This window comes from Mobula birostris, chromosome 5 (genome assembly GCF_030028105.1).
Source record: "Mobula birostris isolate sMobBir1 chromosome 5, sMobBir1.hap1, whole genome shotgun sequence".
NCBI classification, from domain to species: domain Eukaryota; kingdom Metazoa; phylum Chordata; class Chondrichthyes; order Myliobatiformes; family Myliobatidae; genus Mobula; species Mobula birostris.
Genome location: NC_092374.1, coordinates 77,702,534 through 77,730,072, shown reverse-complemented (window position 1 = coordinate 77,730,072; position 27,539 = coordinate 77,702,534).

Sequence of the window (27,539 nt, the reverse complement as noted above, 5' to 3'; positions counted from 1 at the left end):
AATCCCAAGATTACTATCCTGGAAGTCCTGCTTTTCAGCTTTCTACCTAACTCCAGAAATTCTATCTTCAGGACCTTATCCCTTTTCCTAGCTACGCTGTTGGTACCCATATGCACCACGGCTTCGCTGTTCATCCACCCACTTTAGGATGGTGTGGACCCAATCTGAGATGTCCCTGACCCTGGCATTTGTGAGGCAATATACCATCGCCTCTTTCATGTGCACAGAATCTCCTGTTTGCTCCTCCAACTTTGGAATCGCCTATTACTACTGCACCCATATCTACTACCCTGTCCTCAATGACCTTCTTGGTTACTTCTTTAAAGGCTCATTCAAATTCAGGAGATGTAATCTTCTATGAACAACATAATAAACACAAGAAAGTCTGCGGATGCTGGAAATCCAGAGCAACATACACAATGCTGGAGGAACTCAGCAGGTCAGACAGCAACTATAGAAATGAATAAGTAGCCAACGTTTCTGGCTGAGACCCTTCTTCAGGACGGAGAAGGAAGAGGGAAGATGCCAGAGTAAAAAGATGGGGGGAGGGGGAAGGAAAAGAGGATAGCTGGAAGGTGATAGGTGAAGCCAAGTGAGTAGGAAAAACAAAAGCCTGGAGAGAAAGGAATCTGATAGGAGAGAAGAGTGGACCATGAGAGAAAGGCAAGGAGGAGGGGGCCCAGAGGGAAGTGATAGGCAGGTAAGAAGAAGTAAAAGGCGAGAGCAGGGAATAGAAGAAGAGGGGAGGGGGAAGGAGAAAATTACCAGAAAGAGAAATTGTTCATGCCAACCAGTTGGAGGCTACCCAGATGGAATATAAGGAGTTGCTTCTCAACCAGGAGCGTGGCCTCATCTTGGCACAAGAGGAGGCCATGGACCAACATGTCAGAATGGGAACTCTGTGTTGACTGTCACTAATCATCTTCTGTCTTTAAAATTGTTTGTCTGTCTTATCCTTCAGAATCAGGATATATTGCATCCTCTTGCATGGTAGTTGCTGGAACATTGACTGTTTTTTGGATAATTGTGTTTTACATTATTTTTGTCAAAAAGTAATCAATTTAGATTTTTTGACAGATTATTCTTTTGTAAAGTGTTACCTGTTGCATTTTGTTTGATGGAATCTTATTTGACTGTATTTTCAAGGGACTGCTGCTTTTTGAGTTGTTATTTAATAGATAGTTGAATTGTTGAAAGAAGCTTTATTTCAGGGATTATTTGAGGGATTATTGCAGGATATTTCTTAATTTCACTTTGATTGCTTTTTCTTGTATGGTTATACTTTTGTTTCACTATTGAAAATTGATTTTTGGATTATTGCATGATGTGTTGTTGTGGATTCCTCTCCCCTCTGATCACAGCTCTAATCCTTACCATGCCTTGACTATTCCCTCTGGTCTTGCCCTCTCTGAGACAGAACATTTTGTCTTCAGCAAGGGCCTTACGTTTGTCCCCATTCACTCATACCTCAGTGAGTTCTATGCCCAACACGGCATCGAGCTTTTGTTCCATTGCCTCTGTCTCTGAGCCCACTTCTTTTGCAAGAATTCCCCACCCTACACAGATGGCCCCTTCTCCTGTCTCCAGCCCTTCTCCTCTTCTTGGACACCCCCTCTGGTTCTCTGCCTATTCTGAATCTTTTCATCTCTAATTGCCAATGAGACATCAACCAGATCAACTTCAGCACTCCTCTCTCCTCCTCAAACCTTACCCCCTCTGAACACATTGCCCTCCACTCTCTCTGCACCAATCCCAACCCTCCCATCAAACCCACAGACGAAGTGGGTGCTGTTGTGGTGTGGCCAACTGACCTTTACCTTGCTGAGGCCAGACAGCAACTCTCAGACATCTCCTCCTACATACTCTTTGAAAAGAATCCCATTCTAGATCATCAGGTCAGTGTCTCCCGCACCTTCACTAACCTCATCAACTCTGAAGATTTCCCATTCACTGCCACTGAACCCATAGTTCCTTGACCCCGCACTGCTCGTTTCAACCTCCTACCCTAGATCCACAAACCTGACCGTCTGGGTAGGCCCATTGTCTCTGCCCCATAGAACTATTGCTCACAATTCTTGACTCCACTCTATCTCAGTTGGTTCAATCCCTTCCCACCTGTATCCGCGACACTTCACATGCTCGCAGTCTCCTCAACAACTTTCAATTCCCTGGCCCTACCACCTCATTTTCACTGTAGGTGTCCAGTCCCTATACACTTCTATCCCCCATCAAGAAGGCCTTAAAACTCTTGGCTTATTTCTCCACAGAAAACCCAACGAGTTCCCTTCCAACACCACACCCTTCCATTTGGTAGAACTGTTCCTCACCTCCAGTAATTTCTCCCATGGCACTTCACGCTTTCTCTAAACTCAGGGAGTAGCAATGGGCATCCACATGGGCACCAGTATGCCTCTTTTTGTTGGCTATGTGGAACAGTCCAGGTTCCAAGCCTTGCCTGGTGACGCCCCCCAACTCTTTCTGTGCTATGCTGAGGACTACATTGGTGCTGTTTCATGCACCCATGCTGAGCTCAGCAATTTCATCAACTTTGACTCCAGCTTCCACCCTGCCCTTAAATTCACTTGGTCCATTTCTGACAACTTCCTCCCCTTTCTTGACCTCTGTGTCTCCATCTCTGGATACAAACTGTCTATCGACATCTTTTATAAACCTACCAATTCCTACGGTTAGTTTGACTATACCTCTTCCCGCCCTGTCTCCTGTAAAAATGCTATTCCCTTTTCTTAGTTCTTTCGTCTCTCCCACATCTGTTCCTAGGATGCAGCTTTCCTTTCCAGGACATCAGAGATTTCCTCCTTCTTCAAAGTACAGGGTTTCCCTTCCTCCACCATTGATGTCCTTTCTCACATGTCCTCCATTACCCAAACATCCACACTCACCCCATTTTCCCACCACTTGAATAGGATAGAGTTCCTCTTGTCCTCACCTACCAACCAATAAACTTCACATCCAAGATATCCTTCTCCGCAATATCCCCCACCTTCACTGGGAACCAACCACTAAACGCATCTTTACATCCCCATCACTCTCCACTTTCCAGAGGGATTGTTCCCTCTGTGATTCCCCTGTTCATCCAGCCCTCCCCACTAATCTCTCTCTTGGCACATTTTCCTGCAAGTGACAGAATTGCTACTCTTGCCCTTTCACCTCTTCCCTTACCTCCATTCAGGGCCCCAGACAGTCCTTCCATGTGAGGCAACACACATCGCCTGCAGCTCCACTCCATCTGCAAACAGTGCAATCACCCAGCGGCCAAACATTTTAACTCCTCTCCCCATTCCCATTCTGACTCATGGCCTCTGCTTCTGCTATGACGAGGCCACCCTCAGAGTGGAGGAGCACCACCTCATATTCCATCTAGGTAGCCTCCAACCTGATGGCATGAACATTGATTTCTCCTTCCAGTAATTTATTTGATTTTTTTTATTTTCCCCCACCCCTTCCCTCTTCTTCTTTTCCACACTCTGACCTCTGACCTTTTCTCACCTGCCTATTACTTTCCCCTGGTTCCTCTCCTGCTTCTATTTCTCCAATGGTCCACTTTCCTCTCCTATTAGATTCCTTCTTCTCCAGTCTTTTGCCTTCCCAATCCGCTTGGCTTCACCTATCACCTTCTAGCTTGCCCTCCTTCACCCCCCCCCCCCACCGCCTCTATCTTTTAATTCTGTATCGGGCCCCTTCCTTTCTGTCCTGCTGAAGAGTCTCGGCCTGTAACGTCAACTGTTATTAATTTCCATTGATGCTGCCTAAGCTGCTGAGTTCCTCAGGTATTTTGTGTGTGTTGCTATGGATATTTTTCTGTTTTGATTACTAATTGATGAATTTTTGGTTGTTGAATTATTGCTTGATGGATTGTTTTTCAGATGGATGTTTGTTGGTCGAAGGGATTTTTGATTATCTCAATCATTGATTTATTGTTTAATGGATTATTGTTTGTTGTTTTGTGATGAGTTATTACTCCATTAAATTTTTTCTTGACAGATTGTCGTCTTTTTATTGTTTGATGGATTATTTTGAGAGTGCAGCATGGTGGCATAGTAGTTATTACTGTGCCAGTGACCTGGGTTCAATTCCCACACTGTCTGTGACGAGTTTGTACATTCTCCCCATGACCATGTGGGTTTCCTCCAGGTGCTCTGGTTTCCTCCCACATTCCAAAGATGTATTGGTTAGTAGGTTAATTGATCACATTGGTACAGTAGGCTTGCTACCATGCTGTATCTCTAAATAAAAAAATATAAATTTTGCGATGGATAGTTTTTGGAAATATTGCTGAATTTTGATGGTTTTTTGGGATAGATTTTATTTTAGGGTTGTGAAGTGTACTTTGTTGTACATTTGACTGACAGATTGTTATCTTTTGGCATTAGCTTGCTTGTTCTTTGTTAGCAAATTATTCTTTCTTTGGTTATTGGTTTCTGTTTTACTGCTTTATACTTGTTCCTTTGATTGTTACTGTTGGAATGTAATTGCTGCTTGTTGATTGTTATTTGCTATTTATTACATTTTTAGATTGCTTCCACATGAATTATTTGATTAGCACAAGTATTAACAGAAACTTAGGTGTACAGTATATGATTTAACTTCTCATACCTGTTCCAGTATTGCATATTTTACCTCAACATACAGGTTTCAAGATAGCCTCCTTGATTCTTCCTTTCATGACACACGCTTCATTCAAAAAACAATTTAGATTGCTATTTGATGTATTGATGTTTGATTGGTCATAGCTTGAAGGATTGTTGACTAGTGTTAGATTTTTTTTGTTGGATTGTAGTTATTTTTAAAAAGGGACATTTGCTTGCCCTTGGTTGGTGTTTGCTCTGAGAGATTTTTACTTGGTGGATTTTTAATAGATGTTTGTTATTTAATGATAGTGGGCTGCTCCTTGAAGAATTGTTGGATTTTATAAACATACTACGGATGAGTTATTAGAGCACTTGATTTTCAAGCTGGTTCCATCATTTAAATCAATTATGGTAAATCTAAATCTCTTCTTGTATTCTCATCTTTTAACACCTTGAAGAAACAGCTCCACTTCCAGTTTGCCAAAATCTGTCAAAAGCCTTCAGAATATTATATGCTTCAATTGAGTCCTCTCTAAAGTCCAGTCCAGCCTGTCCAACCTATCAATTCTAGTAGAACCTTTCTGAACTGCTTTCAATATATTCAAAATATTTCCTTAAATAAAGAGGCAATACTGTATATTGTATTTTAGATGTTGTCTGACTAATGTCCTATATAAATGAAACATAACCGCCCTTTTTTATATTCAGTTTCCCCAGAAGTACCCAATAACATTCAATCACATGTCCTATCCTTAAGTAGCCTCTTATCTTCTATTAGTATCTTCAGAACTAACATTTCAAACTGTATTTATTTAATTACAAATGTAGCAACCATACATTTAGTGCCTTCATTTGTAAAAGTCTTAGTCCCTACATTGATCTTGGAAACTGAAAAAAGAACCATTATAACATTTTGTTGCTTGTTAACATGTTCTGACCATATAAAATATTACCTCTTGTACCATGGGCTTCTATTTTTTTTTTGCAACAATATTTGAAGCAACACCTAAGTTTTAGACTCCCACTTCTGTCTCCCCCTTTTTCACAGCACATAATATGCTTTCAATTATCATCAAAGTTGCTGGTGAACGCAGCAGGCCAGGCAGCATCTGTAGGAAGAGGTACAGTCAATGTTTCAGGCCGAGACCCTTCATCAGGACTAACTGAAGGAAGAGTGAGTAAGAAATTTGAAAGTTGGAGGGGGAGGAGGAGATCCAAAATGATAGGAGAAGACAGGAGGGGGAGGGATGGAGCCAAGAGCTGGACAGGTGATTGGCAAAAGGGGATATGAGAGGATCATGGGACAGGAGGTCCGGGAAGAAAGACAAGGTGGGGGGGAACCCAGAGGATGGGCAAGGGGTATATTCAGAGGGGCAGAGGGAGAAAAAGGAGAGTGAGAGAAAGAATGTATGTATAAAAATAAATAACAGATGGGGTACAAGGGGGAGGTGGGGCATTAGCGGAAGTTAGGGAAGTCGATGTTCATGCCATCAGGTTGGAGGCTACCCAGACGGAATATAAGGTGTTGTTCCTCCAACCTGAGTGTGGCTTCATCTTTACAGTAGAAGAGGCCGTGGATAGACATGTCAGAATGGGAATGGGATGTGGAATTATGTGGTACCCCATCTGTTATTTATTTTTATACACACATTCTTTCTCTCACTCTCCTTTTTCTCCCTCTGTCCCTCTGAATATACCCCTTGCCCATCCTCTGGGTTCCCCCCCACCTTGTCTTTCTTCCCGGACCTCCTGTCCCATGATCTTCTCGTATCCCTTTTGCCAATCACCTGTCCAGCTCTTGGCTCCATCCCTCCCACTCCTGTCTTCTCCTATCATTTTGGATCTCCCCCTCCCTCCTCCAACTTTCAAATTTCTTACTCACTCTTCCTTCAGTTAGTCCTGACGAAGGGTCTCGGTCTGAAACGTCGACTATACCTCTTCCTAGAGATGCTGCCTGGCCTGCTGCGTTCACCAGCAACTTTGATGTGTGTTGCTTGAATTTCCAGCATCTGCAGAATTCCTGTTGTATGCTTTCAATTATGTTCACTAAATTATCCTGATTCGATTTTCTCAATGTTATGTTGACTCTGCCAGATTCCGTTGAACAATTTAAATTTTTGATAATAGCTTTTGCATGTTTCCTGTGGCTGCACTGTAGTTTCCTGTTTTATTCTCCTTTTTGAATAAACGAGTTACATCTACTCTTTTCCAACCTAATGGAACCTTCCTAGAATCTAGGGAACTTTGGAAATTTTAAACCAAGTTATCTCAACAGCCTCTTCTTTAAAGACCTTAGATAAAGTCACTTTTCCTGAGTCCCTCCCCACTTTCCAAGTCCAGATTTCTTGCTGTTCCTGGGGCACATGCCCTCAGTAGTGAAGATGAATGCAAACTATCACCTCTGCGTTTTCCTTATAAAATCTCCCAGACATACTTTCTATAGGACCATATTGTTTGATAGATTTCTCTTTGAAAGATTGGTGCTTGATGGAAAATTGGAATGTTAGTTAATGGATTATTGCTTTGTTGTTTGATGGCCTACTGTGGGTTGGATTTTGGATGATTGCTACATGCTTGTTCAGTGGACTTCTTGGATTGCTGTTGAATGGACTGTTGTTTGATGGATGGTTCATGAGTGGGTTGTTGGTTGGACAATTACTGAGGAATTGTTGAATGGTAATCAATGGATTTCAGATTGATTAACTTTTAGATTTTTTTATTGTTTTGTAATGGTTACCAGTGTTACAGAGTCACAGTGTAATGTAGCATAAAAACAGGCCCTTTGACCCAAGTAGTCTGTTCTGACCTAGGTGCCTATCTAAGCTAGTCCCATTTGCCTACATTTGACTTACATTCCTCTAACCTTGTACTTGTCTAAATGTTACTATACCCTCCTCAAGCACGCCCTCTAGCACCTCCGTCAGTATAGCCCATGAAAAAATTGCCACTCAGGTCGCTTCGAAATCTTTCTTCTCTCACCTTCAAACTATACCTATAGTTTTAGATTTTCTTTCCCTGGAGTAAAAATAAAATATGTGTGCATTCACATATCAAGCCCCTCCTAATTCTGTTCACCTCTAAAGCCACCCTTCCATCTCCTCTTGCCCCAAGGAATAAAGTCCTAGCCTGCCTAACCTCTTCTTATAGCTCATACCCTAGAGTCCTAGAAGTATACTCATTAATTTTTGTTGCCCTCTTTCCAGTTTAATGTATTGCCTATAAAAGAGTAGCCAGAATGGAACAAGATGCTCTAAGTGTAGCCTTGCCAACATCTTGTAAAACTGCCAAGTAATACTCCTTTACTTCAGCCCTGAATGACGAAGGGTAGTATGTCAAAAGCCAACTTACCACCCTGTTTACCAATGTCTCTACTTTCAGAGAACTATATTCTTGTACTCCATGGTCCCTCTGTTTTAACCTCTCCCCAGGGCCTGATCATTCAATGTGAAAGTCCTACCCTGCTTTAACTTCCTGAAATACAACACTTCACATTTATCTGAAATTAATGCTATTTGCTGATCCCCGCCACTTAGTATTTTATCAAGAACTCCCTGTAGCTTTGATAAGCTTCTTCACTGTCTATGATACCATCTATTTCAGTGTAAATTGCAAACTTAGTGACTATGTCTCTTTAGTCTCATCCAAATTGTTTATATAAATGATGAACAACTTGTCCAGCAGCAACCCCTGCAGTGCATCACCAGTCACAAGCCACCAATCTATAACAACCTTCTACCATCAAGCCAATTATGTATCCATTTAGCTACCTCTCCCTGGATTCTACATAATCCTGCCTTTCTGACTGGTCTTCCATGCAGTTCATTGTCAAAGGCCTTCCAAAGGCATCCCATTCTCTCCCTAGCCACCCTTTCACTCTTAGTATACCTGTGAATTTCTAGGGATTTTCATTAGCTTTTCCAGCCAGTCCTGCTTCATACCCTCTTTTTGTCTTCTTGGTTTCCCTCTGCACCGTACTCTTACAATTCTTAAACTTGTCATGGGATTTGCTTGATCCCAACAACCTAAACTAAATGTCTGCATCATCAGCCAAGGTTCTTTAAACTTGCCAGCCTTCGTTTCACCAGAACAGGAGCAGGGTGGTTCCTGAACTCTTGATATTGTACTCTTAAACTCAACCCACTCGACAGATATCCGACTACCTGCAAACTGTCTCATCCAATTAACCACTGCAAGTTGGGACAAAAAGCAGCGAATATAGTAACAACATTTAAAAGCCAGCTAGATAATACATGGAGAGGAGAGGTTTAGAGGGCTATGGGTGAAGCTTGGACAAATGGGACTAGCTCACTGAGCAATACAGTCAACGAGACCTGGGCCAACTGAATTGGGCCAAAGGACCAGCTTCCAGGCTGCAAGGCTCTATGGCTCACTACGTGTTGATTATAGAAGCCATCTTGGACACTTAAAACAAATTTCACCCCAGGCACATTGGGTAATCTAGTCACGATTTGGGAGTTAAAATCCCCTAATAATGCTGCCTATTAATTTTGCGATCTTTTTAGGTGATAGCAGTAGTGGAGGAGACGAGAGCCTGCAAGGTGGTGGGAATAAAGCAACAGGGAACTTGGACAAGATGGGAGAATGCGGTTGATTGAGAGGAAAGTGACCTGGGCTGATCCTTGGAAAGCCGAACCACACCGCATCCAATTTCTCATCCAGGCAGTGTACGATGTGCTTCCAAGCCCATCAAACCTGCACACATGGGGCAAGGCAGAGTCATCTGTGTGCCCACTGTGCTCCAAGTAAGGAACCCTGGAGCACATCCTCAGTGGCTGTGCAAGGGCACTTGGTGAGGGACGGTACCGATGGACGCATGATCAGGTCCTAAAGGCCATCACTGAAGCCATCAGCGCAGGAGTTGAGTGGGCGAAGCGGTCCTGACCCTCCAAGCAGACCATTGCCTTTGTCAGAGCTGGGGAGCAGCCAATACCTGCCAAAAGAACATCTGCAGGCATTCTGATCTCTGCAAGGGACTGGCAGCTGTTGGTGGACCTCGAAGGGCAGCTGAAGTTCCCCAACCATATCGCAGCCACCACCCTGCGACCAGACATTGCCCTAGTGTCTGAGTCTACTAAGCAAGTGGTGCTGCTGGAGCTGACAGTCCCATGGGAAGATAGCTTGGAAGAGGCCTTTGAAAGGAAGCTCTCCAAGTACGCAGGACTGGTCAGCAACTGTCAGCAGGCTGGATGGAGAGCGAGGTGTCTCCCAGTGGAGGCTGGTTGTAGGGGATTCATGGCCCGTTCTTTAGTTAGAGCCTTCAGCATTTTGGGCATCGAGGGAGAGAGGAAGAGGAGAGCCATCCGCAGTACCACCGATGCAGCAGAAAGGGCCTCAAGATGGCTGTGGCTCAAAAGAGGGGAGCCATGGAGTAATAAGTAGCTAGCCATCTGGACACAAGCTGGGGTCTGATCAGCCCCGGCTGGGTCACCTGGAGGAGGTTGTATGATGTTGAAAGACCCGAAACACCCGATGATTCCAGGAATATCACTGAAGATGTGTCCAGAAACATCAATAGATGTATGTACACAACACCCATCTGCTCCTCCAATTCCTGCTCAATTACCTTAAGGAATGGGATCTGATCTTTTATCAGGGTATGCAACACACCTTGGGGCTTAATATTGAATTTAACAGTTCCAGATAGATTCAAAATTCACAATTTAAGGTTGTTTAATGATATTCCCTATAAAGGAGAATGGAATAATCGTTGCTCTGGATCCAATGCAGCAAAAATACCCCACGAAAGATAAAGAAAAAAATAATAATCTAAAAACACAATAAATATAAATACAAATGAAGCTTATTTACAGAAATTGATCGTATAGCTTCAAAGTGATAGGCTGTATATACAGTGATTGACAGGAAATAATAAAGTAGCGGTGGGGTTAGTGGGTGGAGAGGTTGATCAGCCTTACTGCTTGGGGGGGAAATGACTCTTTTGTGTCCAGTGGTCCTGGCATGGATGTGATGTAGCTTCCTCCCTGATGGGAATGGCACAAATAGTCTATGAGAAGGGTGCATGGGATCTTTCATGATATTACTGGCCCTTTCCTTGCACCATTCTGTATCTAGGCGGGAGGAGAAGATGGCGGCACGACGCAGCGCGCGCAGCTCTCCGGTGAAATGATATCGTATTTGTAAGTAGGATGCCGTGCACAATTCTGATTTGATGGAGACAGACGTGAGAAGCAGAGGAACATCCGGAGAAAACTTCTGAAATGCCCGGTTCACTGCCGCTGCTACTGTGAGATCGAGAATCTCCGGAGAGAAGGCCCCAAAATCCCCGGCTTTGCCTGCTGCTGGCGACCAAGGCTGGGGTCGAAGCATTCGGTAGAAATGGTGCTCGGTACTCGCTGTCGGAGGGCTGATCGGAGGCTCGAAGTTTTCGGACGACTCAGAGTCGGACCGTGGTCGGGCATGGCAGGGAGAGTTTTCTTCTTTCTCCCGTCTGCGTGAGATGTGGGACTTTCGAGAGACTTTGAACTTTTTTACCGTAACCATGGCCCGTACTTCACCAAGTTATGGTATTTTTGCACCGTTGTAACTACGTGTTATAATTATCTGGTTTTTGTTAGTTTTTCAGTCTTGGTCTGTCCTGTATTTCTGTGATATCACACCGGAGGAATATTGTATCATTTCTTAATGCATGCATTACTAAATGACAAAAAAAGAGGACTGCGTGTCCCCAGAATCTAATCTAATCTATGCCCTTGATGGCTGGTGGGCTGGTGCCAGTGATGCATTGGATAGTTTTGACAAAGCCATCAGCTTTGGATTTCTCAGATGTGGAAAAAAAAGTTCTCACTATCTTCCTCCTTTCTATAACTTCTATAACTTCCAAATTTATACAGCTTTAACAAACCTCCACTCAGCTTCCTTCACCTCAGTGGAAACAAACACAAACCAATTTCTCCTCTGATACTGGATACCCACTCAACACTTCCATAGTGTGCTAACCAAAACTACACCAGTGCTCTAGCTGTTGTCTAACAAACATTTTATATAGTTGTAGCTAAAGGTTTTTAATTAACACTTTGCTACAGTATTCATCAGAGAGAGGGACCTTGACAAAAGGAGGGGTCAGTAACGAACAAACTAATATGCTGGGGCATGTCACAGACAAGAAACAGGATGTGCTGGGGCTTTGAAAAAACATTTGGATAGGTAAGGCCCTAGGGCTGGACAAGATATACTCCAGGCTGCTATGGGAAGCAAGGCAGGAGATTGCTGTTTTTTGGCGATGATCTTTGTGTCCTCACTGACCACCGGAGTAGTACCATGTGATTGAACGGTGGCAAATGTTATTCCTTTGTTCAAGAAAGGAAGTAGGGATAACCCTGGGATTTGTTGACCAGTGAGTCAGTGGTGGGCAAACTACACTGGACAACAAATTTTGCTTCTGAATACTTTTGGGTGTTTCGTATCGATTTTATGCTGCTGATCATGAAAATCATCATGAAATGTCCCTATTTTTTCAAAGTCAAAAGTCAAAGTCAAATTTATTATCAGAGTACATAAATGTCGCCACATACACCCCTGAGATCCTTTTTCTGTGGGCATACTTAACAAATCTATATTTTTTTAAATTGCCTATGTTTGTTATTTCAATTCATAATTCAAGACAATTAAAATGTTGCCCACAATATAAGCTGAAAAGTTTTCTATCTTGTCCAGGCATGCCTGGGTATGTTTTGGCAGGGCAGATGCTGCAATGGCAGGACTGGTTTTAGAAAGGCTATAAAAGCATCATGCACACACCCCGTTCTATGCATTGCATTTACGTGTGTATCAGCTTGTGATCACGTTGATGCCCATGCTCTACACGCACAGCATATTGTGAGTACTCATTGTATTAAAGCAATTGTATTTTCAGGACTATTCCTGATAGCAAAATGTCTCGCTAATGTTGCAACAGTCATGATATTTTTTAGAACCATAGAACCATAGAACACTACAGCACAGAAAACAGGCCATTCCGCCCTTCTAGTCTGTGCTGAAACATTATTCCGCTAGTCCCATTGACCTGTATCCAGTCCATAACCCTCCAGACCTCTCCAACCCATATACCTATCCAATTTATTCTTAAATCTTAAGAGTGATCCCACATTTATCATTTCAGATGGTAGCTTGTTCCACACTCCCGCCACTCTCTGAGTGAAGAAGTTCCCCCTAAACCTTTCACCCTATAGCCATGTCCTCTCGTATTTATCTCTCCTAATCTAAGTGGAAAGAGCCTACTCGCATTTACTCTGTCTATACCACTCATAATTTTGTAAACCTCTATCAAATCTCCCCTCATTCTTCTATGCTCCAAGGAATAAAGTCCTAACCTGTTCAATCTTTCCCTGTAACTCAATTCCTGAAGACACAGCAACATCCTAGTAAATCTTCTCTGCACTCTTTCAATCTTATTGATATCCTTCCTATAGTTAGGTGACCAGAACTGTACACAATACTCCAAATTTGGTCTTATACAACCTCACCATAACATCCCAACTCCTATACTCAATACTTTGATTTATGAATGCTAGGATGCCAAAAGCCTTCTTTACAACCCTGTCTACCTGTGACGCCACTTTCAAGGAATTATGTATCTGAACTCCCAGATTTCTTTGTTCCTCCGCACTCCTCAGTGCCCTACCATTTAGTGTATATGTCCTACCTTGATTTGTCCTTCAAAAATGCAACACCTCGCACTTGTCTGCATTAAATTCCATCTGACATTTTCTGGCCCATTTTTCCAGTTGGTCCAAGTCCCTTTGCAAGTTTTGAAAGCCTTCCTCGCTGTCCACAATGCCTCCAATCTTAGTGTCATCAGCAAACTTGCTGATCCAATTTACCACATTATTATCTAGATCATTGATATAGACAACAATCAACAATGGTCCCAGCACAGATCCCTGAGGCACACCACTAGTCACAGGCCTCCAGTCTGATAAGCAATCATCCACTACCATTCTCTGACTTCTCCCACACAGTCAATTTCGAATCCAATTTACAACCTCTCCATGGATACCTAGCACCTGAACCTTCTGAACTAACCTCCCATGTGGGACCTGGTCAAAGACCTTACTAAGGTCCATGTAGACAACATCCACAGTCTTTCCTTCTTCTACTTTCCTGGTAACTTCCTCAAAAAACTCTACAAGATTCGTTAAACACGATCTACCATGCACAAAGCCATGCTGACTATCCTGAATCAGCCCTTGGCTGTCCAAATACTTGTATATTTATGTACATATTGTATATTTATGTCCAAATATCTGTATATTTTTTGTTGAATTTGTGGTGAGTATACGCTGAAATCTCAAAGATGGAGCATGACTCCTCATTAAAAAAGCCTATGAGCTCTCCTTTGGGTGTAAAATTGATGACCAAGGCAAAGCCTGGGCTCCTCACATTTGTTGCGCAACATGTTGTTGATTTTAGAGCTTGGCTAAGAAGTCAGGCCATTCGCTGTCCCAATGAAATGACGAGAGCAGAAGGATCATGTTACTACTACTTCTGTCTGATCAGTGTGTCTGGTTTCTCCGCTAAAAACAAGATATCCATTGAGTACCCCAATCTCCTTCAGCCACGAGACCTGTGCTGCATGACGATAGTCTTCCAGTACCAAACCCACCAAAGACATGGAGTCCAGAGGACACAGCTGAAGATGCCATGATGCACAAGCCAGGAATGGAAAATGACACAGAGCACCAAATGTGCAGCTGGTTGACAACATGCTTCAAGCATACAAAACCATGAAGTGCAACATTTCACTAAAGATTCATTTTCTGCATTCCTATTTAGAGTTCTTCCTTGTAAATCTTGCAGCTCTCAGTGATGACCACAGTGAACGATTTCACCAGGACATTGTGGTCATGGAGAAATGGCATCAGGGCAACTGAAATCCTTCAATGCTGGCTAATTATTGTTGGACACTTAAGCAAGAAGCCTCAGACACTGAGTACAAATGGAACTCATCAAAATAAAAATTTTAGCTTAGTTGAACTATTGCAAAGTGTTAGCACCATTTATGAAATTAAACATATCATATTCAAAAAAAGTTAGTTTATTTTTTCTCCAAACTTCTACATGGTACAAGTTGTCTGAAATTATATTTGTGTGCAGCTTCAAGTGTTCTATCATACCAACAGAAAATTTCTGAGGAAGCAACACTATTTAAAATATTTGCTGTCCTGTGCTATTGGAGAGAATTCTTAGAGACAGGATTTATTAGCATTTGAAGAAGTACAGTCTGATTAGAGATAGTCAGCTGGCTTGTGAGTGGCACATCATGCTTCACAAGCCTGATTGACTTTTTTGAGGATGAAACATGCTGACGAAGGTAGAGCAGTTCTTCATGGTAGGCTCATTCAGAAAGTCAGAAGGTACGGGATCCAGGGAAACTTGACTGCGTAGTTTCAGGACTGGCCTGCCCACAGAAGGCAGAGGGTGGTAGTAGATGGCGTGTATTCTGTCTGAAATTCTGTAACTACTGATGATTCATAAGGATCTGTTCTGGGACCCTTGCTCTTTGATTTTTTTATAAATGACTCCTATAAGAAAGTGGAAGGGTGCGTTAGTAAGTTTGCAGATGACACAAAGGTTAGTGGTGTTGTGGATAATGTAGAAGATTGTCTTGCATTACAACAGGCATTGATAGGATGCACAGCTGGGCTGAGAAGAGGCAGCTGGAGTTCAGCCCGGAGAAGTGTAAAGTGATACCCTTTGGAAAGTCGAACTTGAAGGCAAAGTACAAGGTTAAAGGCAATATTATTTGCAGTGAGGAGGAACAGAGAGAACTTGGGCTCCGTATCCAAAGAACCCTCAAAGTTGTTGCGCAAGTTGTTAGTGTAGTCAATAAGGCATACCAAATGTTGTGTTGGCCTTCATTAGTTGAGGGATTTAGTTCAAGAGTTGAGAGGCAAGGTAGCAGCTCTTTAAAACACTCACTAGACCAGTGGTCCTCAACTACCAGGCCACGAGGAAACGATATGATTTGGCAATATGAGTCAGCTGCACCTTTCCTCATTCCCTGTCACACCCACTGTTGAGCTTGAACACACGCGAGGTCATTACCCACGCATCATCCATGTCAGCGCGGGAAGGAGATCAACTCCTCGAGCTTGCAAATGACGGCAGGCTGAAAAGTATGTTTGACATAACATCTCTGCTGGCATTCTGGATCAAAGTCAAGGCTAAATATCCTGAGATAGCCACGAGAGCACTGAAAACATTACTTCCATCTCCAACATATCTCTGCAATGAATGCAACGAAAACTAAACTGCGGAATAGACTGGACATAAGGAACCCCCTTCGAGTATCGCTGTCTCCCATCACCCCTCGATAGGAAAGTCTTGTTGCGGGGAAACAAGCCCAGGGCTCCCACTGATTCAGCGAAATTGATGTGTTGCAATGATTTTATATGTTCATACAGGGAAAATATGTATTGTGTGTTTAATATCCAAACATTACTTAAAATGTTATGATGCTATTGACTTATAAGTGACTTATATAACCATATAACAATTACAGCATGGAAACAGGCCATCTCGGCCCTTCTAGTCCGTGCCGAACGCTACTCTCACCTAGTCCCACCGACTTGCACTCAGCCTCCATTTCTTTCCTGTCCATATACATATCCAATTTTACTTTAAATGATAGTATCGAACCTGCCTCTACCACTTCTACTGGAAGTTCGTTCAATACTTACTTCAAGCTCCCCTGTCCTCCCCTAATAATTGACTTATCACTATATTCATGCGAGGAAAATATGCGCTGTGTGTTTAATATTAAATTTGTTAGATAAGTCCTTTTAGAAAAAAAATTGAGTGTATTAGCCATTTATCACCTATATTCTGGTCGTAATGAACACCAACCCGAACAGAATCGCCAAAAGCAATTTATAGAGAAAAAATCAGCATGTACACGCATGCGCACTGGTGCCCGCGCAAGGTTTCATGGTCATTGTAGTCTTTCTCGAGATAAACACAACATATTTGATGCTACTCTTGTCCGTTGACAACCCTACCACCCCCCCTCTCCCCGTCCCCGGTCAGCCGGTCCGCAAGAATATTGTCAATATTAAACCGGTCTGCAGTGCAAAAAAGGTTGGGGACCCCTGCGCTAGACCACGCTTGAAATATTGTCTTCAGTTCTGGTTGCTTCATGAAAGGAAGGATGTAAAATAACTAATATGAGAGCAGATATTTTTAAGGTAACTGGAAAAATATAGGGGGGATATCAGAGGTATTTTTTTTCTCACAGAGAGTGGTAAGTGCATGGAATGTGATACAGGAGTGGAAGTAGAGGCAGATACATTAGGGACAGTAAAGTGACAAACTCTTAGATAGGCACAGGAGTGAAAGAAAAATGGAGGTCTATGTAGGAGGGAAGGGTGGAGTCGATTAAAAGATTGGCAAAACATTGTGGGCAGAAGGGCCTGTACGTAATGGTCTACGTTCTATGTTCTAGCTTCTAAAACCTCCATGCTTTTATATTTATGCTCTGGCTAATGAACACCAGCATCCCTCATACCTTTGTAATCATTTTATCTACCTAGGCTACCACCATTAATGATGTATAGACAGATACAAAGTGTTCCTCTTTAGTCCACAGATCCCTATCATTCAGGCTGCATGACCTACCCTTAACAGACCTCTCAAAATGCGTAAACTCACACTATTTGGGATGAGGTTCTGTTGGCTATTATTCCACCTGACTTACCAGCTGATTAACATCATTCCATATAGTAAAACTATCACTATCTTCCTCAGTATCAACAACCCCACAAATATTTGTGCCACCTGTAGACTTGTTAATCATTCCTTCCACACTCATTGGGTTACAATTTTACTGCATTAGGTTTGCGTTCTTCTATGCCTTGTCCATTCAAGTACCTGTCGAAGTGCCTTTTAAATGCATTGACTGTATTTGATTCCACCAGCTTTGGACTTCTGGCCAAACATCGGTGATGGGAAAGTTACTGGAGCAGACTCTGATGGACGGAGCCTACCTGCATTTGGAAAGTTAAGGATGGATTTGCAGTAAGTTCCAGATAATCATTCTCTCTGCGAAATACTTCAGCTCAAATCCCCTGCTTCCCCTCATCTCCAACCTTGTTTTTCATATCCCTACCATGGAAAAAGGGTTCTGACTCTCCACCCGATCTTTCACTATAAGGTAAGAAACCCAGCTTATCAGATCTCTACCTTAACTAAAGTACTCCAGTCTAGGTAATATCCTGATGGATCTCCTCTGCTCTTTGTCCAAAGCAGCACATCCTTCCTATAATGTGGTGACCAGAACCATACTCAATATTCCAAGCGAAGCCTAACCAGTATCTTGTAAAGTTACAAAATAACATCCCAACTTTTTCATTCTTTGCCCCAAACTGTATGACTTCTTCATTGTCATATCAACCCATGTTGCAACTTTCAGGGAACTATGGACTTAAACCTCCAGCACCAGCGGGTTAGACCACAGTGAACATTACTTACTTGGATTTTCAGAAGACTTTTGACAAACTGCTGCACATAAGCTGCTAAATAGGATAACAGCCTATGGTGTTAGAGGCTTGGATAGATGGATAACTGGCAGAAGACAGTGAGTGGGAAAAAGAAGTCCTTGACAGGATGGCTGCCTATAACTATTGAAATTCCACAGGAGTCTGTTTTCACTTGATTCATTAATAATCTCCGTGAGTTAACTGATGGGATTGTAGCCAATTTTGCAGATGATACAGAGATAGGAAGGGGACAGGTAGAGTTGCAGAGGCATGGAGTCTACACAAGGACTTGGACAGGTTGGGAGAGTGGGCAAGAGAATGGCATATCGGATACAGTGTAGAGAAGTGTGAGGTTATGCATTTCAATGAGAAGAATAAGGTGTAGACCACTTTCTAAATAGGAGAGAATTCAGAAATTAGAGGTGCAAAGGAAATTAGCAGTTCTAGTTCAGGATTTCCTTAAAGTTAACTTGCAGGTTGAGTCAGTAGTAAAGAAGGCAAATGCAATGTTATCATTCATTTTGAGGGGGCTAGAATATAAAAGCAAGGATGTACCAGCTCTGGAGGGGGTCCAGGGGAGTTTCACAAGAATGATTCCAGAAGTGAATGCATTAGCATGAGAAACATTTGATGTCTCTGGGCTGTACTCAGTGGAGTTCAGAGGCTGAGAAGAGATCTCCAGAAGACCATAAGATATAGGAGCAGAATCAGGCCATTTGGCCCATCTAGTCTGCTCTGCCATTTGATCATGGCTGATTCATTTCCCTCTCAACTCCACTCTCCCGTCTTCTTCCCATAACCATACACGCCCTGATTAATCAAGAACCTATCAACCTCTGCCTTAAATACACTGATTGACCTGGTCTCCAAAACTGCCTGTGGCAACGAATTCCACAGAATCACCACAATCTGGCAAAGGAAATTCCTCCTTACCTTCATTCTAAATGGATGTCTCTTTATTCTGAGCCTGTGACCTTTGGTCCTAAGCTCCCCCACTATAGGAAACATCCTCTCCACATCCACTCTATCTAGGCCTTTCAACATTAAATAGGTTTGAATGTGATCCCCCCCCCTCATACTTCTAAATTCCAGCGAATACAGGCCCAGGGCTATCAATTGCTCCTCATATGATAAGCCCTTCATTCTCAGAATAATTTTCACGAACTTCCTTTGAATCCTCTCTAATGTCAGCGCATTCTTTTTCAGATAAAGAGCCCAAAACAGCTCACAGTGCTCTAAGTGAGGCCTCAACGGTTCCTTATAAATCCTCAGCATTATATCCTTGGTTTTATATTCCAGTCCTCTTGAAATGAATGCTAACATTGCATTTACCTACCTCACTACCTACTCAGCCCGCAAGTTAACCTTTAGTGAATCCCACACGAGGACTCCCAAGTTCCTTTGCACCTCGGATGTTTGAATTTTCTCTCTATTTACAGTTTTATTCCGTAAAGTGCGTGGCCATATACTTCCTGACACTGTATTCCATCTGCCATTTCTTTGCCCATTCTCCTAATCTGTCTAAGTCCTTCTGCATCCTTCCTGTTTCCTCAACACTACTTGTCCCTCCACCTATCTTCATATCGCCATCAAACATGTCCACAAAGCCATGAATTCTGTCATCCAAATGATTGATAAACAATGTAAAAAGAAGCGGTTCCATCACTGACCCCTGTGGAACACCATTGGTCACCAGCAACCAATCAGAAAAGATTCTCTTTATTCCCACTCTTTGCCTCCTGCTAATGAGCCAATGCACTATCCTTGCTAATGTCTTTCCTGTAATATCGTGGACTCCTACCTTGTTAAGCAGACTTATTTGCAGTACCTTGTTAAAGGCCTTCTGAGTACACAACATTCATTGATTCTCCTTTGTCTATCCTGATTGTTATTTCTTCAAAGAATTCCAACACATTTGCGAGGCAAGATTTTCCTTTAAGGAAACAACATTGTCTTTTGCCTCCAAGTACCCTGAGACCACATCCTTAACAATTGACTCCAATATCTTCCCAACCACTGAGGTCAGACTAATTGGCCTATAATTTCCTTTCTTCTTCCACTCTCCCTTCTTGAACAGTGGAGTGACACTTGTAATTTTCCAGTTCTCCAGAACCATGCCAAAATCTATTGATTCTTGATGCCTCCACAATCTCTTCAGCTACTTCTTTCAGAACACTGGGGTGTACACCATCTAGTCCAGGTGACTGACCTACCTTCAGACCTTTCAGCTTCCTAAGCACCTTCTCCCTGGTATTTGCAACTGCAGTCACTTCTGTCCCCTGACACTTTTGAATATCCAGTATACACTTGTATCTTCCACAGTGAAGAATGATGCAAAATATTTGTTCAGTTCATCCACCATTCCCTTATCCCCCATTATTACTTCTCCAGCATCATTTCCCACTGATCTGATATCTACTCTTGCCTCTTTTTTACTCTTTATCTTACTTTAATCTCTTTCAATACTATCTGATACTGAAAGACCTGGATGGAGTGGGCATGAAGAAGATGTTTCCATAAGTAGCAGAGTCTAATATCTGAGGTCACAGCTTCAGAATAAAGGGTTGTTCCTTTATAACTGAGATGAGGAGGAATTTCTTCAACTAGACAGCAGTGATCTGTGGAATTTGTTATTAGGGAGTACTGTAGAGGCCAAGTAAATTGAGTGTCCTTAAAGCAGATATAGATAGGTTCTTGACCTGTTAGTTTTTAAAGAATTATGGGGAGAAGACTTCCAATTAAAAAGCATTCTTCCCTAGTACCCTCTGACTTTTATAACCAAGCCAATTTTAGATTGAATTAACCAGTTTCCTTTGGTTCCCAAATACTTTAAACTTCTTGACCAGTCTACCACACACAGCTTGTCAAGTTCAACACCTTTCATTCATGAATCGTGCCCTCCTCAAAAGAGAAAACCTCAATGAAATTAGTGATATAGAATTTCTTCTGTACAAAGGCATGGGAACTCCACCTTTTTCAAATGTAGAGAAATCCCATCCCTCCCAGGAGAGGGTAGTGGTGTCTAGAAATAGCAGTCACAGCTTTAAGATGAGAGTAGAGAAATTTAATGGCGATCTGAGGGATGTGTTTTTCACACAGAAGACGGTAGCTATCAGGAATGGGCTGTTAAAGAAGGTGGCGGAGACAGATGTAACATTTATTAGATGTATGGACAGGTACTTAGATAGGAAAGGTGAATAGGGATTATGAACCTAATGAGGGTAAATGTGATTAGTGTAGAATCAAAACTAGAATCAGGTTTATTATCACTGATGTATGTCATGAAATTTGTTGCTTTGAGGCAAAAGTACAGAGCAATATATACATTATATTATAAATTACAATAAGAAATATATACTGTAGTTAAATAAAGAGTGCAAGAAGAGAGCAAAAATAGTGAGGTAGTATTCATGGGTTCATGGACCATTCAGAAATCTGATGGTGAGGGGAAGAAACTATTCCCGAAGCACTGAGTGTGCATCTTCAGGCTCCTATACCTCCTCCCTCAAGGTAGTAATGAGAAGAGGGTATGTCCTGCCTGGTGGAAGTCCTTATTCATGGATGCACCTTTCTGAGGCATTGCTGGCTGAGTTTACAAACATCTCCAGCTTTTTCCAATCCTATCTAGAAGGCTTCTCCATACCAGATGATTCATCCTGTTAGAATACTTTCTGTGGTACATCTGCAGAAATTTGCTGGAATGTTTGGTGACATACCAAATCTCCTCAAAATTCTAATGAAATAATGCTGCAAGTGTGCCTCCTTTGTAATTGCTGTTATGTTTGTTCTTGATAAATGACAGACTTAGCATGGGTAAAAATAACACATTTATTTACAGCAACACACATAAAAGTTGCTGGTGAACGCAGCAGGCCAGGCAGCATCTCTAGGAAGAGGTACAGTCAACGTTTCAGGCCGAGACCCTTCGTCAGGACTAACTGAAAGAAGAGCTAGTAAGAGATTTGAAAGAATCCTCTCATGATCCTCTCATATCCCTTTTGCCAATCACCTGTCCAGCTCTTGGCTCCATCCCTCCCCCTCCTGTCTTCACCTATCATTTCAGATCTCCCCCTCCCCCTCCCACTTTCAAATCTCTTACTAGCTCTTCCTTCAGTTAGTCCTGACGAAGGGACTCAGCCCGAAACGTCGACTGTACCTCTTCCTAGAGATGCTGCCTGGCCTGCTGCATTCACCAGCAACTTTTATGTGTGGTGCTTGAAATTCCAGCATCTGCAGATTTCCTCGTGTTTACATTTATTTACAGAATGGTTTCAGCCCGACACGAGTGCGCATGACCAGTTCACCAGCATCACCCCCAGTTCTGGGTGAACAGCAGTTCATTATTATATACACACATAATAACACAATCACACCAATATGTTTGCACCAGGATAGATCTTCAGAGGTGTTGACACCTAGGAACTTGACACTGCTCACCCTTTCCACTGTTGATCCCTTGATAAGAACTGGTGCGTGTTCTCTCAACTTCCCCTTCCTGAAGTCTACAGTCATTTCCTGGTGGCTCAGACTTTGAAAGAATGGTTGTTGTTGTGACGTCACTCAGCCAGCCTTTCTAACTCACTCCTGTATACATCCTCATAACCATTTGAGATTCTGATGACAACTGCTGTCATCAGTGAATTTGTAGATTGTATTTGTGCTGTACACAGTCATGGGTGTAGAGAGAGTACAAAAGCATTATGGTCGGCATAGGCAAGGGTCTGTGTCTGTACTGTACATTCTATGATTCTGTGACATCTTACCTCCCTCTCCTTTTACAGTATTTTAAGCTGATCACTCTGTTTGTGATTCCTTGTTCTGCTCTTCTGTTCTCACTGTCTCATGGAGCTTTCCCACGCAACCTCAGGATATGCAGTATCTGTCATTTCTCCTCTTCGTTTCCCACCAAATGGGATTAGTGTGGATCAATATTACAGTCAGCAGGTGAGTCGAATGGACCCATTTCTTTGCTGTACGATTCTATGATTCTAACAATTTTCTCTAATGATTCCCCACAACTGAGCATACTTCCCTGGCTCACGCCTTTTTCCCCTCTTAAATAAAAGATGATTATTATCAATCATCCAGTCTCCAGACTACGATGGTGCTACAGACGAGGATGTCTCAAAGTAGATACTTAGATATTCTCAAGGGGGAGGGTGACGGGCCAGAGGTTGTTGTGCATATTGACACCAATAACATAGATAGAAAGGACGATGACAAATTGGTTTTTTACTGTCATGTGTAAAGAGGTGCAGTGAAAAAAAATTATTTTGCATACTAACCATTTCTTCACATCAGGAATAATGGTGCATAGTTCCCTGAAGGTGGAATCTCATGTGGATAGGGTGGTGAAGAAAGCTTTTGGTATGCTGGCCTTTATTAATCAGAGCATTGAGTATAGGAGTTGGGATATAATGTTGAAATTGTATGAGGCATTGATAAGGCCAAATTTGGAGTATTGTGTACAGTTCTGGTCACCAAATTATAGGAAAGATGTCAATAAAATTGAGAGATTACAGAGGAGGTTTACTAAAATGTTGCCTGGGTTTCATCTCCTAAGTTACAGAGAAAGTTTAAACAAGTTAGGTCTTTATTCTTTGGAGTGTAGAAGGTTGAGGGGGAACTTGATAGAGGTATTTAAAATTATGAGGGGGATTGATAGAGTTGACGTGGATAGGCTTTTTCCATTGAGAATGGGGGAGATTCAAACAAGGGGACAAGAGTTGAGAGTTAAAGGTCAAAAGTTTAGGGGTAACATGAGGGGGAACTTCTTTACTCAGAGAGTGGTAGCTGTGTGGAATGAGCTTCCAGCAGAAGTGGTAGAGGCAGGTTCGATGTTTAAAGTTAAATTGGATAAATATATGGACAGGAAAGGAATGGAGGGTTATGGGCTGAGTGCAGGTGGGTGGGATTAGGTGAGAGTAAGAGTTCGGCATGGACTAGAAGGGCCGAGATGGCCTATTTCTGTGCTGTAATTGTGATATGGTGATATGGTTATATCAGTACATCAAGGTAGAAAAAGGGAAAAACAATTAATTCCATCACAGTGAGTATAGGGAAATTAGGAAAGAAACTGAGAACGTAGGACCTTGAAGGCAATAATCTCTGAATTTATCTCCCTACCTAGTCAGGGCAGGAATAGAAAGAACAGATAAGCAGCTGGTGTGGGTGCAGGGGGACTGCTGTCTAGTTTGAGGATCATTGGAACCTCTTCTGGGGCAAGGGTGACCTGTACCAAAGGGATGGGTTGCACCTTTTTTCCTTCCACAGATGTTCTCTGACCTGCTAATTATTTCCTCACATTTTTGATTTTACTTTATTTCACATTTTCAGCACCTGCAGTTTTTTTTTCTCTTCAGTTATTGTTGTTTTTTGTTTAAATTTGTTGCTGCAGGATTATGGTTCTTTAAAGTGTTGTTTGCTGGATTTTGGGTCAATAGTGAATTGTAGTTTTAAGATTCTTGCTTGATTTTTGAAGGATTGTTGTTTAGTCAATTGATTTTTGATGGAGCATTTGATGGATTGCTGCTTGTCAGATTATTACCTGTTAGATTGTTAATTGTTACTTGATGAATTCTTGCTTGTGAGGTTGTTGCTTGATGGACTGTTTCTTGATGTCAGTTGTATGTGGGGTTGAATTACATTAGATGATTGGTTATTTGTTGCAATGCTGTTTATTGAACTGGTTGGTTGATTCTGCCTTATCTTAATATATGTTTGATCAATAGCTGCTCTTCCATTGTTGACTGTCTTTTGATGGATTAAACTGAGATGAACTTTGTTGAATTTTTAGTTGGTGGATGCAAATATTATTGATCGTTGCACCGTTACTTGTTGAGAAACATTGTTTGGTGGATTTTTATTTAACGGTTCTCGGCTTGTCGTGTGCTGGGTTGTTGTTCGTGCTCTGCTGTGGGGTTGTTTATTGATGGATTACTGATTTTTGTAAAATACATTTTTAGATTGTTGGATTCTTGTTTTTTGGTTGGATTACCATTCAAATCAGTTTTGTTTCATTGGGTTGTTGCTTCCTTTTTTTGTTAGTTTATTGTCCTTTTACATTATTGGTTGTTGGGTCATTGCTTTCTCCAGTAAAGCCTTCGTTATATTCTTTGGAACTGTAGAAAGTTTTTGACTCTGACTATAGCCAAGTGATACAAATTTATCCTTCTAGGCTATGAGGACCAGTCATCCGAGATTCACCACCGATATGAATCAGAAATTAAAATACCTCTTTGAGAAAGGGCAATCTTATAGAGTCATGCAGCACAGAGAAGACCGTACGGCTCACTGTTTATGCTGACAATCAAGCACTGTTTATACAAATTCTCTACTTAACCCATTTTATTTTACCCATATTCCCATCAAATCAATTCAGTTTTACCACTCACTAATATACAGTGACCAACATGTCTTTCTGATGGGCGAGGGGCGGAAATTGGAGAGATGGTGCAGGAAAAATACAGTCACAAGGGCAAAGTACAAACTCCACACTGACAACATTGAAAGTCAGGATTGAACCTGCCTCACTGGAGTTGTGAGACAGCAGCTCCACAAGATGCAACACTACATCTCTCCCAAATAAAAAATACCACCACAAGCCAAAATATCTGCACACTTCATGAATTAATCTCTCCAAATTAAGATTTGTGTGTATATATATATATATATATGTGTGCGTTTGTGTGTGCGCGTATTTTGTGAATGCAGTTATGGATGCTAAGGCAGCATGTATAGCTATGTGTGTTTGTTTGTGTCCGCATAGGTGTGTTTGTGTTTGTGTCTGCTCATCTTGATGTTAGAATAGAATGGGGCACAATGCCTTGTTCTTCTTAATCCTTTCCATATTTATCTTCAGGAGTAAATAACGCCACAATTTCCATAGGCCCTGAGACCAAATTAAAACTGGGATTCTCATCTTTGTGAACATTATTCATTCTCCTGCAAAAATCATGCACAAGTTCTGAGGGACGAGGGACAATATTTTAAAAAGTTCAGTGTGAAGTTAGAGGGATAATTGGATCACAATCTTTTGGATAAAGTTTTGCATTATGTTCCTATTTGTTTTGTAGCCTGGGGAAAAGTACACGCTCAGGACAACAAAGACTTTTTTGGGTTTTAATTCCTTTATCGGTTTTCGATGTTTAAGTGCCAGAAGAGGGTTGCGAAACAAAACGAATGAATTTACAACCAGTTCTTGCTGTTACAATCTCAGTTTAACTTTCGATCCACACCTTCGTGTATGGACAGAATTGCATATGCAGTATAAAAATACCAGAACTAATACGGTACTAATACGGTAATGGCAATCCTGAAGGAACACAATACAAACAACATTAGAATCCCACCCACCCTGCATCTTATACATAACAGCGAAAAATGTAAGTGAATACATCTCATCTAAGATGTACACACGTGCTGAACTTCCGAACAGAGACTAAACATTCACGTTACGCAGTTACATGCACAATCAGTCTGGTACAATAAAGTTAGACAAAAGGTACACTTTGGCACAACTTTTACAAGGTATTGCCTGGTAGTTAAATTACAGGAAGACTGGCCTACTTGGATGGTGAGGAACTTGGTATAAGCCACGCTACACAGCGTTTATTTCTTCACTCGTGGAAATCTAAAGCATCCACATGTAAAACATGTCAAATTACTGATATTCTCGATCCGCCAACAAGCATAAATGAATTCACATGGATATCGTCAATTAATGCTCACCTTCCCTCACCATACCCAACACACTCTGGGAGGAACCCAATTTCAATGGCCTACCACATCTTCAGCAGAAAGCAAAATGGTCTCTCCACTATCCCGCACGTGCATAATGACATCACTGTCTCCCTTAAAGGCACAGACAACTATTCTAGCATTAACCGGATGGATGCCTAAGTACACTTTTAACAATAATGAATAAGATCCGATGGTCACCCAGTTATTCATTCTCCTGCAAAAATCATGCACAAGTTCTGAGGGATGAGGGACAATATTTTTAAAAATTCAGTGTGAAGTTAGAGGGATAATTGGACCACAATCTTTTGGATAAGTTTTGCATTATGTTCTTATTTGTATTTATATGATAAATTCTGCAGGAAGTGTTAACAGGAATTATAACCATACAGAAATTTTAATGTATATTGCTACTGGTAGGTGTTATTTTCAAAACTATGCATGTACTTCTAAAATTCCTCATAACAATTTTGGTTGAAGAACCCAGACCACAAGTTATATATCATGTGAGTTAATGAATTAATCTATAAATCTTTGAACAACAGCAACATGTCTTTGCTACACAGTAGCATAGAGCACAACACTTTACAGAACAGGTGACCTGGGTCCAATTCCTACCACTGTTTGTAAGGAGCTTGTATGTTCTCCCTGTGATTGTGTGGGTTTCTTCCGGGTGCTCTGGTTTCCTCCCACAGTT